Source organism: Eschrichtius robustus, chromosome 7, assembly GCF_028021215.1.
Source record: "Eschrichtius robustus isolate mEscRob2 chromosome 7, mEscRob2.pri, whole genome shotgun sequence".
NCBI classification, from domain to species: Eukaryota; Metazoa; Chordata; class Mammalia; order Artiodactyla; family Eschrichtiidae; genus Eschrichtius; species Eschrichtius robustus.
The window spans coordinates 102,433,354-102,448,600 of record NC_090830.1 but is presented as its reverse complement, the minus strand read 5'-3'; positions in this window follow the sequence as shown (position 1 = coordinate 102,448,600).

Genomic DNA, 15,247 nt, shown 5'->3' with positions numbered 1-15,247 from the left:
GATATTCCTTTGTTTCTTGAAAATTTATTATTCCCTCTACCAGCTGCTCTAGCTGAAATAATCCCAATTCTCTTAACCTTTCTTCAGAAGGTCTGTTTAATCAATTTTTATTGCTCTCCTCTGGGCACACTCTGAGTTCGTTAGATTTTCTTCCATCCTGAAATGGACAAAGTACTTTAATAAGGGTTGCCTCCCACTTCTGCAGGAGTGGGCAGTGGCAATGGCCTGGTGGGGAACTGCCAGGAGATTGTGTGTGTGAAAGCACTCTGTGAACGCTCGAGCAGCACCCAAAGGGAAGAGATGATCACTGGACCACACATCTCAGAGTGAGCGCCTCACTCCCAGGAAGAATGAAGAAGAAATGATTCTATCGCCTTATTCACCTGTGCCTGCAACAGAACTGTACTGTGCCAGACACTGTACTGGGCACGAAGGATATATAATGATAAATAAGATGTGCCCTCTATTCCCCCAGAAAATAATGGCATTGGTAATAGAAGGACTTGGAAAAAAAACTGTAGTGTTGCCAAGAAATACTCCACATGTTTTTGCATACATCATGTCGCTGGAACCTTACAACAAGCCCATCTGGTGGGTATTTTTATTCCTGGTATATAGGAGAAACTGAGGCTCAGAGATATCCTACCTGGAGCTGTGCTGAAGAAAAAACATGTGAATCTGGCCAAGTTGGAATTTTAGGCAGCTAGTTTATGTCTTCCTACCTGCTTTTAGGATGATAGTTTTATTGGAATCATCCAGTGCCCTGTTACTTCTTAGTGCAGAAGTGTGTGCCAGACCCTCATTCCCCCTGCCTGGAATGGCATGTCAGAGCCCCTCCCACACCATCCACCTAAAAACACTTGGCAGAGCTCAGACCCTCCCTTCGAGGCCCTGCTGACCCTGATGAGAGGTCAAGCATCTTAGCCCTGGAGAAATACAGACTTGGGTTAAAGAGCTGGCAAATGCTTGTGAGACTCTGAGGATGTTACCTAGGTTCTCTGTGTCTCATTTTTCCATCTGTAAAACTGAGATAATTCTCCCCACCTCATTCAGTTGTTGTGATGATTAATAATTTCATACGATGCATGTGTGTTCGATAATGTTAATTGTTGGTAGTGGTATTACTGTTATTGACTATGATGATGGTGACAGCTCTAGAAAATGGGACAAACCAAAGCCTCTTAATATTTTCCTGAGTAACTTCAGAGATTCTTGGCATCACTCTATAACAGGGGCTACTATAAATACTAATATTTCAAAACCTCTACTTATTTCCTCTACGAATTTTGTCTGAATTTGGATAAACTGCCACCAGCTCCCTGTCATCCAAACATTCCCAAATATTAATTCACTGAACATGGCAGAGACTGGCTAGCTGTTTATCCAAGTTGGCCTTTCCTTCCAGGCCCACGGCTAGACGACCTTCCCGAGCCTCTTGCAGTTGGGTTGTTAGGTGTGATCATATGAGTCACTCTAGCCAACTGAATGGGGTAGGAAGTAGTTTATGGTACTTGCGGGCCCAGAATATAAAACCCTCCCATGTACAATCCTTCACTCTCTGTATTAGTTACTTATTACTGTGTAACGAAACCTTAGCAGCTTAAAGCCACAAACATCTATTATCTCACATAATTTCTGAAGGCCAGGAATCTGGGAGTGGTTTTCCTGGGTGTTTCTGGCTCAGGGTTTCTCACGAGGTCATTGCGGTCAAGCCATCACCTGGGACTATGTCATCCGTAGACTTGCTGTACCTGCAGGATCCACTTTCCAGGTGGTTCCCTGAGAGAGCTATTGGCAGGAGGCCTCACTTCCTTGCTGGCAATTGGCAGAAGTCCTCAGCTCCTCACCACGTGGGCCTCTCTCTCCACATGGCTGCCTGAGTGTCCTTGTGACACGGCAGTTGGCTTCCCCCAGAGTGAACAGTCAGAGAGAGAGAGAGAGAGCAAGCAGGAAGCGGCAGTGCCTTTATGATCTAATCTCCGAGGCTACACACCATCACTTCCATTTTTCTATTCATTAGAAGAAAGTCCCCACTCAAGGGGAAGGGAATAAAGTGCCACCTCATCAAGCACATAGGAGCTGTGTGCACATAAAAAGACCACAAAGGATATGTGGCCATTTTCAAACCACCTCACACTTTTCCACCATCTTCCAATTGAACAGAGAAAACTACAAGGAGCCATAAGAGGGTGGAGCTTCAAAACAGAAGGAGCTCAGATTCCCGGACGACCGCCCACAGCAGTGACTTCCTTCTATCCACTGACACTGTAATGTGATGTGATAAATGAACTTCTATTATGTTAAACCACTGAGTTCAAAGGAGTTCTGCCTCCCTTGATGAGTTCACTAAATTACAAAGAATGGAGCACCTGTTTTCCAATGATGTTTTGGCAAAAACATTTCATAGTATGCAAATATTAGCTAATTATTATATTTATAAAAGTAATACAAAGAGCGATATTTTTAAAATTCAGTATAAAGGTTGTATTTATAAACCTTCTTCCCATTATGAACTCTAAACTTTTCTTCCTTTTTTGCAGAGCACTGAAGGGAAGAGGTCTTAAATTGCTTTCTTTCACTCACTCTACCACAGAGCCCCCAGGTCTTAAGGTTATACAGATCTGAAGCTTTTCCCACCAGGTCCGATTTCTGCATTCTCAGTCTCTGCCTTATTGAGTAATTTCCCCAAAGGTTTTGGTTCAACTGACTTCAAAGCTCTATACGTTCCTTCCATAAGCCTTCGTGGAAAGAAAACATATGGGTTCCTCGAGTGACTCTGCCAATAAAGAGAAGATTTTCCTCCATCGAGCTGCCCTGCTTGTTTCTCTACCCTTTGAAGTAAGAGCTTGTCTAAATCTTAGTTGCTTCAAACTTGGATTTACAACTTTTAAACCACAGTTCTCTTCATATACTGATTTTTGCAGACTTAAAAACCTGCTTTTGATTTTTTTTTTTTTGGAAAGAAAGCAGTGTGCTTTTATCAACACTTTTTTTTAATGTGTGAAGAGAAAATAACACCATTATCCAACAGAAAATGTTTTCTCTATAATTCCAAGGTAAAAAGCCTTAATCTTTGGGGTAGATTATTTTAATGACAACCCAACACCCCTCCCTGTAGCCATTCCCTTTGCCATGTGGATCAGAGCCATTTATAATTAAAACTTAATAACTGATTGTTATTTTAAGCCAACGAGTTTGGGGATGGTTTGTTACATAACAATAGCTAAGTGATAACAGAAATTGGTGCCTAGAAGTGGGTCCTACTGTAACAAAAAACCTAAATTATGAGGCATTAACTTTGGAACTAGATGATGTGTGCAGGCTGGGAAAGTGGCAAAGAAAGTGTTAAAGCTGGAGAAGTGGTTAGAAAAATGTATGAGGCTAAACAAATTGTGGTCTGCATTGCGTAGACATGAAACATTTGGTTAAACTGGCACCTGTGGTCACTTGGAAGATAGAAGAGGTATATAATAAGCGTTTGAACTTGTCCAAGGTGGTATCTAGACACAACGCTGAAAGCATCAGCTGGTTGCTTTTAATGTTTATGGTCCGGTAACTACAAGAGGGAGATCAGTGCAAGCAAGAACTAGCAAACTTGCAAACAAAACTGAGCGGGAGCATAGCCTAGAAATGCAGGGAGCTGCTCACCTGAAAAATAAATTGGTTTCTCCTATCCAGCCTCTCCAACCACTAAAAGATTCTCAAACTAAGAGCAATCCTGGGGGCAAAGATCTAGGGCACTAGTTAGACACGCCCTCAGGGTAAAGATCAAATCAATAATTTGGTTGCACAGCCCTTCTAAAAACCACTGGAAGAAATAAAGTATCTTCTCAACTGCACACACACACACACACACACACACACACACACACAAAATGCTTCTATAAAGCTTAGGGCATAGCCCCACAGTAACCAATTATGACCAAGATAGGAGTACTTAAATCCAGAGGGAAAAATCTACCTAAAACAGGAGTGCTGGTGTGATCTTTGGCACACAGAGTAAACTCAAATCATATATGTAGAAAACCCACAAATATACAAAGAGGTGTGTTGATATAGACACTGCCAGCCTGAGCTCAAGGAGACGGACGATGCTCAAGCTGGGAAAGAGTCTGTGGGTCCCCAACGTTCTCTGGGCAGGAAGAAAGCAAAAAATGTACTCAAAGGATATATTCCAATTCCATTTTCAGAAGTGGCCAACAGGTTTATGGAAGAAGAAAGATCTCTGGGGGAGAAGCCAGGAGCTATAGTGAACAGTGAACTGGGAGCCACACCAAGGAAACAGGACGCAAGCCTAACCTAGGACTCCTCACCACCCTGAGAGTAGGAGGACCTGGCAGCACCTGCCCAGTGAAATTTCAGAAATGCAGTAAACCAGTGATTACTGAGTACCTACCAGTCTTCTCCTTTTGTAATGGCTGGATTTCTTCCACACTAATAGTATATATTATTATTTCACTATTTTATATTATGTGTTAGAAAGCAGAACATTTGTCTTCTTAGTTCATAGATCTTTGAGTCAAGAGGAACCTCATCCAGACCCGAAACCGTTCATTTATTCACTCGTTGCTTCATTCAGTACATGTATATTGAGTGCCTACCATTTACCAGGTCCTGTGCTGGGAGCTGGAAATAAAGTCATAGAGAAAAGGGGCACCGTCTCCGCCTTCACAGAGCAGCATAGGAGACACCTTAGAAGTCAGGCCAGCACTTCTCCAGTCAGAATACTGGGGGCTGCAGAGTGCCTAGGAGCGCTACCCATCAGGGAAGACTTCTTGGAGGACAGGACATCTAATCTGAGACATAAAATAACCAAGCAGTTGATGACAACAAGGAGCCTGGGGAGAGGGTGCTGGGTGGAAGGATGTGACCAAGAAGATAATGAGAGGAAACATGCAAGAAAGCTTTATAACAGCCTGAAGCTGTATCTCCAGGAGAACTGGCACCTCCCAGAGGAGAAGCAGTGATTTATGCTTTTTAGGACAAAAAGCCTGGTACTAGAAGGCTTTAATTTCTTGGTCCACAGTAAGAAGCACTCAGACCTCAGTGATAGCTTCTTGGAATGACAGAGATTTGGTTCTCATAAACCTGGCATGTTCCCCTAGTGGCTGTCCCTCTAATGGAGAATACGAAGGCCATGACAGTTACCCTCTCCCTGCTTCTACTGATTCATGGGAAGATTGCCAATTCTTCCATAAGAGGCTTAGAAAACATCTCTCAGGACGATGAAGTCTGTGGAGGAAAGCTGGAGGACTTGTAAATCTAAGTGGAATTTTATATATTTCAACTTAGAGTTTAGATTTGGAGATCTGCATGAGATAAAAATGTGGGAAATGAACAACTAGCTGCATAGAGGGGTTGCAAAATTAATTTCCATCTTCTGGACCTGGTAATAGAATGATGGGCTAAGGCCATGATGCAAGTCACAAAAAGAGAGAGAAGATATATTTTCCCAGAGAGCTGTCAATGTGATTACCAGTAATTGAAACCGAAAGTGAGGTAGGAGAGAGAAAATGCCCAGATCTTTGTAAAACCAAATGTAATGGGAAATTCTGTGCATTACATAGGAAAAATAGTATTAATCATTGTGGGACAGAACTCAGTGACCAACAGAAGAAAATAAGCTAGATTGGAGTCAGGGATAAGTTTAGGCTATAATATGTCGGAAAATGTTTAACAACAGCTCTTTGAGGAAAAAAATGTATATATAATACATATTCATAAAAGTTTATTATAAATTTTATGTATATAAAAATGTATAGCTCACCATTTACAAATAATGATAAAATATATGATACTCTTTACTATAAATTCTGTATAGCCAATTGATTCTGACAAAATGCTTCTGTTGATTTTTGCAGAACTCCTGTATCTGTATCCAACCTCTGGTTGCAAATGACAGATGAGCATTGTTCTGAAATGAATTTTGGTAGATGTTTTCATTTACGTTAACAAGTAAGGACAAAAGCAAAACAACAAAGACATATGTTGGAACTTTGCTCATTTGTCCATGATGTGAGTGCTTTCCTTGCTGAATTGGAAAACAGTTTTCAGATACTGGAAGAATATTTTCCAATTTTTTTTTACACTACTCCCAATGGAATGGCTACAGACACAAACACACTTTTATGTTTAATCTGCATTATTTACATTTGCTCCCTCACCTTCTTAAGTCTAGACAGTCAACAAAACAATAAATCAATCCCTGACTCACGGTGTTTGCTGATGTCCGTGGTGTAAATATTCCTACCATGGCCAATTTCAAGCTACCAACTTGATGTAATAAACAGAGTTGGGAAAGGATATGCAGAGCAGCACACCATTATATAGTGTTTCTACCACACAGGAGCAAAAGACATAATCATAAGAGTGCAGATACTATACAGTGCAGTGAAATGTAGTAAAATAATTGGAAAGTGGTGAGTTTTCAGTATTTATTATCTTTGTATTTAACTTAATTTCATGTAATTTTTAAGAATGGCTATGTTCAACAATCAACCTGCAATATTCCTAAAAAATTCAACAGTCAATAGGAATCAGCTCCAGCTTTATGTATCTGTGGAAAACAGACCAAAAAGAACTTAAGTTTTTAAACCAAAGAAGGAAATATAACAATAGAGTTATTACTGAGAATTGCTGGGGTGGAACTGAGGACAAGAATGCTGCCAAGGGCTTTCCTGGTTGAGAATCTGCCTGCCAATGCGGGGGACACGGGTTCGAGCCCTGGGCTGGGAAGATCCCACATGCCGCGGAGCAACTGGGCCCGTGAGCCACAATTACTGAGCCTGCGCGTCTGGAGCCTGTGCTCCGCAACAAGAGAGGCCGCGATAGTGAGAGGCCCGCGCACCGCGATGAAGAGTGGCCCCCACTTGCCGCAACTAGAGAAAGCCCTCGCACAGAAACGAAGACCCAACACAGCCATAAATAAATAAATAAATAAAATGTTATATAAACAAATAATTTAAAAAAAAAAAAAAAGAATGCTGCCAAGTTCTTTGGTTGAGTTTAAAGACTCTATGACATCTGATCTCAGACTTATTCTCTAGCCTCAACTCCTGACACTCCCTGCCTTGAACTCCATATTCCAACAACCCCAATGGCTTCTATTTCCCAGCTCACATCATGATGTTTCTACCTCCATGCCTTTGCTCATGGCTTGCCCCCTGCCCAGAAGAACTTTTCCCCACCGCCACGCCTCACCCTCCACTTTTACATAGCTAATTCCTGTTAAGGGCTAATATCTACTCATGTCTGTAGGCTGAGCTTGAATATCACAACTCCTGGGAAACTACTCTTATCCTACCTCACTGCACAAGCAGGGGCAGAACTGTCCCCAAGAGCTCCCATGAAGTCTGTGCCTCCCTTTGGCACTAGCTCAGAACACTAAATTGAAATGTTCCTTTTGAGCATCTATCGTTCTGAGAGGTCAAAGTGCTCCTAGGAAGCAGTAAAGGTATCTCATTTATTTTTGTATCTTTGTGCCTAGTAAAAACTAAGGACTCAATAAATGTTTGCTGGATGCATGAGTGAATGAATGGTATTCTCAATTTTGATTGAGAGAAACAGGCTTTTGTAAGGAGGAGCAAAGAACAGCCTGGATGTAAAGAAGATGTATCTAAACCAGAGGATGTACCTTTGTTAAATACCATCAAGATAAAGTAACAGCAGAATGCAGCAAACTGCAGGCTTCCCAGCCATAGAGAAAATGGGAGACGTGTGTCCCTGGTGTGAATCTGCTACAGATTCTAGCACAGAGACAAGATACAGGAGATAGAAGTTACATTCTGCTGAAGATAGAGATTCTGACCAAGGTTGGACCTGCTTGCTGTCACAGTACATCCCTTTGAAGGTAAGAGAATGAAAGAGCAAGAGTAACTCAACAGCTAACTTTATCCAATTAGGAGAAGCTGAAAGAAAATGAAGATGTGATAGAACTCTAGGAGAAAGCAACCATGACATAAGTTCACAATTGTCCTGGAGGAGAGCCATGGGCTGAGTTGGGCAGGTTCTGTCTTCAATAAACAGAGAGAACAGATTTGTAAACACTAAAATGTAACACAGAATTAAAGAAGGGAAAAGAGATACACATCTCTGTTCTATGAGAAGTTGCACTTAACCCTGATTGGGGGAGTTGAGAAGGCTTCACTAAAACGCTGAGTTGTATCTCAATACATGAATAAACTTTCAAGAGACAAGAGTGGATAAAAAGGGTATTCCAAGCTCCAAAAATGGCAGAAGGTAGAGTTGCATATAATTGTTCAGGAAACAAAGTCTGATGAGGAACCCTGTTTAATAAAGCAGGTAGAAATTATTTTTAAGAACATATTGTTCATGAACCCTTGAGAATTTGAGTGATTACTGTTTCCTGTTCTAAATGTTCAGTAACTATCTTTCAATAATTTATTCTAGAATCCCTCCCAACATTGGTCCTAAGGGCACTAGTCTTTGGTTTGCAGATTCCATTCTCTTCTCTCTTTTGTGAAAGAACCAAATTCGTCCAGAAATTTGTTCCAGTATTTTGGCATCATTTCCATTTCCTGAAATTCCTCAAATATTAGAAACAGTGTGTAAACAAACTCACCTATGAGTTTTAGCAAAACCCTAGACTATAAATCCAAAGTTAAGAGGTGAACAATCCAAGCACACACTGTAGTCAAAAATAAACATAAAACACATCTTACTGCCTCTCATTCTATGGAGAAGTTGGATGGATGGATGGAAGGATGGAAGGATGGATAGATAGATAGATGGATAGATAGATAGATAGACAGACAGACAGACAGACAGACAGACAGATAGATAGAAGATATAGATAAATAGAGATGGATATATAGATGATGGTATAGCTATAAATATAGGGATAGAGATATACAGAGATGACTTTAGCTTTAAGCTCCAACACCCAAAATTCAAAAAATGTATAAGAAGGTCCCTTGTAATTCACACTTGAATTAATGTATGAAAATAAACATGCAACTCTGGGCTTTTAAAGAAAAATCCTACAGAAGGTCATATCCTTTTTTAGTTCAAGACTGAAACAGAAATAAATATCTCATCTTTTTAAATGATAGAATCCGTGGTAATTAATATGTTTTGCTAGCACTACAATCAAAAAGCAATTAGGTCCAGTCAACAGTTTTTGAAATGAAGAGGAAGTTTTACATAAATAACTAGGTCATTTGAACAGCCCCATGAGCAATACACTTTAGAGATTATCCTCCGCACAATATTCACTTTATTCTCTTGGAAGAAAATCCTTTTCACTCTCCTCTAAGCAACTGCTGAAAGCTTAAAATAAAACTAGTAAATGGAAATGGAAATAACCAAGATTCCTTATCAGAATAAGTAAATACAATATTAATAAACATTCACAAATGAACACACTCAAAAATAAAGTGTACATTAACCCCGTATTTCTCAGTGAACTAGTCACTGAACGTGGAGAAAACTCCCACACATTGACTTCTGCTCAGCCTACGCTAAGAGTTCCACATCACGGGCGATGGACATTTTCTTGCATTTAATAGTTATGTTAGTCACTATCAATGAGAAAAGAGATGAGGAGGAAATCAGGAGGCTGGCCACAGGACCAGGAGGCCTGATGGCATTGCCCCCATCAGTCCAGAGCACCTCTCTTCATCCCCAGGCACCATGCCAGGCAGCAAAGATTAAAAGAGGAATGAGATACGATCCCTGTTCATGAATATTTTGAATAATCTGAGTTGTAAAAGCTGGCTAGAATACAGGATCGGAAATGGTAAGTACCACAGAAACACATGGGAACCAGGGAGACCAAGAACAGCTTCAGAGGGGAGGGCCTGCAGGGCTCATCAGTCGTTGTGTGACGAGATGAACAGGAGGGGTCGCTGCCATCAGGGAACAGGGAGACCAGACACACAAGGCTGGGGGAACCCAGGGGACATCTGGGGAAGAGAGTGCTGACCGTGGGCACGATAAGGAAACTGCCCGTCTGATTCACTCTCTCCCTGGTGCCCAACACAGAGCTGGTCCACGGTGCGGCCAGCACATAGTTGTTGAATGAATGAGTCCAAATGGGCTGAAGCCTAAGAGGCATGAGAGAATAACACTTCATGATTAGGAGATAACACAGGGGCTTTCTCTGCACATCGAGCCAAGGCGCTTTAGCATCGTTCTGTGAGCACTGGGGAGCCACAAAAGGTTTTCAAACAGGAGTTTGTCTTTATCTATAAAACATGAATGATGCTGTTGGTGATTACTCATTTCAAGATCACTGTTAATTATATGCACACGACTATATACCAAATAGATAATCAACAAGGACCTACTGTATAGTACAAGGAACTCTACTCAGTATTCTGTAATAACCTATATGGGAAAAGAATCTGAAAAAGAATGGATATATGTATATGTATAATTGAATCACTTTGCTGTACACCTCAAACTAACACAACATCGTCAATCAACTATACTCCAATATGAAATAAAAATTAAATTTAAAAAGAAAGAAATGAAATCAAAACACATCTACAATATGAGCATCCACTCAAGGTCAGTCATGATCTTCTAGTGTCTCATTCTTTGGCTGCAAAGACCCAGCACTAGAGATGAGCAAATAAAACTGTATCTCTCAAAGGACATTAATCAAACTTATGCTCTTTGAGACTAAAGCACTAAAAATATTAGGACATTTTAATTGGTTGTCTTAAGATGAAATACAAGGTAGAGGAGGAAACAGATAAAACTAAGGAAGAAAGGAGGGACACTCAAAAAAAAAAAGATCACTGTTAACAACTGACAACGAGAAGCTGTCTGCAGACACGTGCTCAAGCCACTGAAAAGTACTGGAGAAAGGCTGGGTCCCAGACAATTGTGTGACTTGTTGGAGAGGCAATTGTGGTCACATCTCTGAATCGGGTTCTCTACGCTGCCAAAATCATGAAGTTGTCCCAGGGCACTGAGCTTGGCTGACTGTAAACAATCTGGGCAGACTTTGTGCAAACGTGCTTTCATTCCATTCTTGCTTACAGTAGTTCTGTGTGACTCCTCTTTGAGGGGAGGTGCCCTTCTGATAACGTCTCCTTTCTAGGACTCTCCAAGCAGCCTACCTTGCTCAGGAGGAGGATGTGATGACCAAATAAGGGAGCACCCACACTAAATAGACAATCCGTGAGCAGTCATTTAAAATTGCCGTTGTGCTAAGTCGGGTTTGTTCACCCAGCTACACAGACTGGGCCAAATAAAATACTTTCTTTGAGCAGAAAACACACACATGAGTAATCTGCACATCCCTGCTGCATGATCCAAGTTCAGGCCATTTTCGCTGCCCTCATTGGGAAACTGGGCAGGGAAAGGTTCCTCTCATAACTTTTAACAAATAAAGTTCAGCTTTAACAACCTTCGTATTTGCAAATTCTAGCAATGTGTTGAGTTTGATTTTTTTGTGTGCTATAAAATTGGACAATTGGTTTACAGCAGCATTCAGCCACTAGCAAGACAATAAGGGATCTGGATGCCCGTTCTGACTTTGTCACCAAACTAGCTGCATGACTTTATTAGCAAGTCTCTTCATTTCTCTGAGCCTGTTTCCAAAAAGGGAGCAAGATGAAACTCCTTTCTGGGCTCACAGTCTGAGGTTTGCTACTTCTGCCCTTTGAACAAATCTGGGTGAAGGAGAAAAATTAGGTGATCCTTTCTTATAACCTCAAAGCTAGTCATTTTCAACTCTGAGTGTGTTGAAATACAAAAGATCTTTCTTAAGGTAATGTTCTAAGAATGATCGTTAGGCTAAATGTGCTTGTGTTTCATCCTGAGGGGGCTAGGGAAAACTTTCAATCAAGTCCAGAGCACATCTCACCTCCGTGAGGCTGGGAGAAGTGATAGAAGGAGCCGTGGAATAGCTGGGGACCGGCTGTTGGCCCTGCCCATTGCCTGGAATAAATATTGGCTGCCCCAAACCTCTCTCTTTGCTGAGCAAGAAGTGTTGGCGCCATCACTCAGCAGTTTTGCAAAGATGGAGAACTAGGAAGTTCTCCCAGTCTCTCTGGAAAGGCAACACCTTCCTGCAACCCAGGAAGATCTCCCTGAAGAAGTTTCCATTTGGGTCACTGTAATATAGTCTTTTGTATGTGTTTTCTTGATCCACTTTTGAGGTCTTGGCTAGAGGTTGGTCAGTTCCCCTTCTTGAGCAGCAGATTCAGTTCACACCCCAAGCACCTCCCATATCGGGTTCTTATACTCCAGGCCACTATACAATTACCCTAATCACCTCAGGACCAGGTACCAGACCACCAGGGGCAGCCGCTGTGCCACCAGAGCCCTCTGGAAGTGTTCAAATTAGCCAATCCTAAGCCTGCCTACCCTGCCTTGCCCATTCCTTCCCACAAAAACCACAACAAAGGCATTTACCCACAGTTCCCCTCTCCCTCTGCCTCATGACCAACCCTGGTACTTCCCTGTGTGGCCCTGCATGGTGTGTTGGGTTCTCCCCAAGGAACTGTGAGTATAACACAACTATAAAGCTCCCTTCCAGTTTCTTCTCACCATACCTTACCCCAGGTAATAAGGTTAAAACAATCACATCTGCTTAAACATGGCTGAAACAAGGATGAGTATTCCAAAGGTTAGATTAGCTGTCCAATGACTAACACATAGGGGTGTAGTTGGTTGACCCCTTGCCTCAAGATGGAACAAATTCTGTGCCGTAATCTGTGCTCCAGAATTTTCCTGAGGGATTAGATTGGGGAAAGTCTCACATCTAGGTTGGAGGGAGAGAAGGAGGCAGAGATGGGGGGAGAGGGTGTGCAAAAATGGGACAAGAAGATGACTAGCATTTGCTGAGACGTGGATGGATCTAGAGACTGTCATACAGAGTGAAGTAAGACAGAAGGAGAAAAACAAATATCGTATGTTAACGCATGTATGTGGAACCTAGAAAAATGGTACAGATGAGCCGGTTTGCAGGGCAGAAGTTGAGACACAGATGTAGAGAACAGACATATGGACACCAAGGGGGGAAAACTGCGGTGGGGTGGGGATGGTGGTGTGCTGAATTGGGCGATTGGGATTGACATGTATACATTGATGTGTATAAAACTGATGACTAACAAGAACCTGCAGTATAAAAAAAAAACAAACAAAACAACTAATACTAAACTTTCATTGGGTTATTTGTATGGAAATATGTTAATATAAATGTTTCAGACATTACATGAAATTTCTAAAAATCTTATATGTTCTGGTATAATGTTATAAGTCATAATTCTAATTATTACTTTGAAATGTGTATCTCAGAAATAAAAAAAAAAAAAAGATGACTAGGGTCACCCAGTGAAAGCTGGAACCCTAGTGGGCCTGCCCTGCAAAAGCTGGGGTCCTTGCAGAGATATTTCTGCCACAGGAAGCCTTCATTGTCCAAGGCAGAGAGGTAGGGTCAGAAATACCCCGGTCTCTCCCTTTCTCCCCAGCCCCTGTCTCCAATGCGTCCCATTGGCCAGGCAGAGCCAGCTGACATGGGAGACCAGGAACCCCACCCTGTGGGGATCAGCCCCGACATTTCAGAGTGGAGAAGGGGGGAATGGAGGAATAAGTCTGAGGGCAAAAAGGACTGACTGCTGGGCCGACACTCTTGAAACACTCAGAGTTTGCAACACTGGTCCTGTGCAGCTTCCGTGGACTTGGGCTGAGCAGCAGCTGTGGTCCCTAACCCAAGCACATGCCCCTCAGTTTGCCTCACTCGGCACCTGCCCCTCTTCTCTCATGACATTACCCGCCAGGACTACACAGTTGTGAGTCACAGAGACTGGGCATCACAGGACACTGGGGCTGGGGGACACTGCGTGGACTATCGCATCCAACCCTAGCATATTAGAGAGGAGAAAAGTAAAGCCTGGAGGTGGGGGGCTAATTTACCTAATTTGCTCGGGTGGCAGAGCCAAGCTGCCTTTTCAGTTGGGTGTTTCTTTTACACACCTCTCTGTGGCAGAAGGGATTTAAAATTCTCCCTCTAGGACTTCCCTGGTGGCGCAGTGGTTAAGAATCCGCCTGCCAATGCAGGGGTCACGGGTTCGAGCCCTGGCCCGGGAAGAGCCCACGTGCCGCGGAGCAACTAAGCCCGCGCGCCACAACGACTGAGCCTGCGGCTCTAGAGCCCGCGAGCCACAACTACTGAAGCCCGCGAGCCTAGAGCCCGTGCTCTGCAACAAGAGAAGCCACCGCAATGAGAAGCCCTTGCACTACAACGAAGAGTAGCCCCCTCACCGCAACTACAGAAAGCCTGTGCGCAGTAACGAAGACCCAGTGCAGCCAAAAATAAATAAAGGAATGAATCAATGAATAAATAAATTTATTTAAAAAATAAAAATAAAATAAAATTCTCCGTCTAAATCAGAGACAGTGCCCTGGAGAATGACTATATTTTAAAATGCAAAACAACAATCCAGACTTTTGAAGAACAAAATGGTTGGTTTAAACCATGTGGAAAACCCTTTTACAAAATGGGTTTAATAATAAAAAATCTCCAAACCTAATCTAAAGGGGTTTTGCCTTCCTGTTTTTTTACTACATCTGAACAACATGTTCTTTTTCCTCTTAAGCGGCTTTAGAGTGAGGGCCTAATAACGAAAGCTATTACAATGAAGCTTTTTTATGAATTGAAAGAGCCGTTTCGTTGTTTCGGATGGCGACACTGGTTCTCTCGGTATGTTAGTCTATTAGGGGCTTTGGCTTTCATCTAACATGTAAGAAAATGTGGGGGGGGGGGAGTCTTTCCTGGTTACTATATTCATTTGCCTCTTTTCCTATCTTTCACGTATTCTACGACACCTAATTTGGAGGAGAAGGTGTTTTGGGGTAGTTCGGTAGGTTGAATTTTAACAGCAAGAGTTCTGAAACTTCAGATTTACCAAAGATATATGAAGCGGCTTTAATTGAATTTCAGTAAATTTAATTGAACTTAAGTAAACTGAAGAGCTAACAGTTATCACAATTCTTCGTCAGCTCCCGGCAGGGTAACTAAGCCTCTTCTCTCAGTTGGCTCGCTCCTGCCTCTAAGCACAGAAATTTGCCAGGGGAGGTTGCTGGAAATTCAGCTCCAGGTGGCAATACTGCTAAGGTCCATCCTTGTCAAAGCTGCTACCCTCAAGGCCTCCTCTCTTCTCATTTTAACTGCAGATTATTTACATAGGAAAATTTATGCTAGTAAAAATGGTAATCACCACAAGTTTTTATTAGTTTTTGGTTTGCCTTGCTATTTCAACCATAAAATATT